This window comes from Phalaenopsis equestris, unplaced genomic scaffold, assembly GCF_001263595.1.
Source record: "Phalaenopsis equestris unplaced genomic scaffold, ASM126359v1 Scaffold000136, whole genome shotgun sequence".
NCBI lineage: Eukaryota > Viridiplantae > Streptophyta > Magnoliopsida > Asparagales > Orchidaceae > Phalaenopsis > Phalaenopsis equestris.
Genome location: NW_018164578.1, coordinates 1,244,640 through 1,246,828, shown reverse-complemented (window position 1 = coordinate 1,246,828; position 2,189 = coordinate 1,244,640).

Below are 2,189 nucleotides of genomic sequence, written 5' to 3'. Positions count from 1 at the left end.
AACAACTCTTAAAGATATATATATATAATTTTTGGTCTATGATAATTTCGAACGATGAAATTTGTCTTACCTAAAAATAGAAGGGCAACTAATACACGATCAATAAATTTTCATCATCCTGCATAAATCTCTAGGCATGGTCATGACACGAATCTCGAAATAATTTTATGAGCAGGAAACATTCAAACTCAATTAAAAAATACCCAGAACTCCGATTTTAGAAAACTTTCAATCAAATTGATCGACTCGATGATACGAACACAATGACACCAAAGTTGGTCCAATCTGAATGAAATCAAGCTTAAATTAAGTCGTTAAACTTTTTTTTGGAAGCTTTTGGTGCCTATTTGAAAAACGAAAGAGCTCTCAAATCTGACAATCTTATAATCAAATCGAGCATCTAGATGAAGCAAATCCAACAAGCCCAAGATCACTTAGTTTTGACACTGTTAAGACACTCAAATGTCAGTAGAAAGTTGTTTGATCAAGTGGATCTTTCTGGGTTGTATGATGAAGTGCTCTGATTTCTTTTTTTATTTGCCAGAAGATCTCTCATAGACTCTAAAAATGGAGCTCTACCTTCTTCATGAAAGAAGACTATGACCTGAGCTTGGAAGAGAATTTGGGGAAGAAAGAGCTGAAGTCTAATGTTCTACACCAAATATCAGGTGAACACCTCCCGCCGCCCACTGATTGCCAACCACTATCGAACACTGCTCACTGGTTGTCATCAACCACCATCGTTTACCCCTTGCAGAGTAATGAAGCAGATCGTTGAACAATGACCAGCACTGCAGAGTAATGAAGCACCAAGCAGAACAACAACCAATGTTGTGCGGTAAAGAAGCGTTGTGTGAAGTAGTGCAGTGCGGAGTAACAAAACACTGGGTAGAGTAGCAGCCAACATCACAAAGCAATGGAGCATACTATGAGGCAGGGCATCATCCCGAACACCATGTTGTGATGTACTTCGAAGACGGTACGATGAAGTCTCAACAATTGCAACCACTCCCAATCATGTGCAACCAGTCCTGCATACGGACAAATATATTCTTTTTAACTAGGTTGGACCATGTTTTTTTTCCTATTTTAGATTTTCTCCACATAAAAACCTCTGGTTTATGTACATGTCAATAATATTATCTGAGTATATGTTGAATTCTCGTACAATGCTAAGATCATAACGTTCACTAACATTATTTCCACTACCAGCAATTGGGATTAAGAGTTCATCATCAGCTTGACACATACTAAAAAGATGATCCGACAACTCATTTATATATCAATTTCCTTGACAACTCACAATATATTAGAATAGCCTAGTAATTAACTAATCACAAGCTCAAAATTTTGCCTAAACAAAAAGCTCTGATCTTAGTTACTACAATTTGACACAAGTTAATCTGGCGCTACCTTTCAACCAAAAACTTGAAAACAAAACTTTGAATTCACCTAACCAATTTAGATCATATTCATGACCCCCTCACCCTTAACAAGCTCAACATCTAATCATCTCTTCGACTTGTCTCAACAATCAATTATCGAGAGTTTTATCAGACTAACTAAGCCACAAGAGGAAACACGACTCTGTCATAAGATACACTATGCAATCATGTCATCAGATATTATTATTCTAATAAATAAAGGAGTTGTAAGCACAAAAAATTTTTGAGTTTAAAATCATTTATTGCAAACCCCTAGAATTAGTTTTGGTTGTTCATTGAATTAGTCCGTCGGTCAAACACCGTTGACCACGAACTTAAATCTTCTCACGTGAGAGAAAATATCTGTGTTACAAATGAGCCCACGCTAAATATTTTAGTATTTGCATCATTTTCATCCCTTTCACTTCTCCAGAAAATAAATCAGTTCTAAACATACCATTCAATTCTTATGTATTTGCACAAATTAAGGTTTAGAGGTTGAATTTGCAAATACATTGGAATTAAGTGATTTGTATGCAACTCTTTCTGGATTTTTTTCCATTAAATAAGCTCAAGCCTAAAAGATGCTTTTATTCTTCCCGTAAGAAAATAAAAAATAATAATAATTAAGTGGCCCATGACAATTATTTTTCGTCTAAATAACTCTTCCACCATGGCCATGGACCGCATTTTTTAAAATATATTTCGTATACAAACAATTAAAAAAATTATTAGCACACCCAACATATTTTAATAATTCGGTTC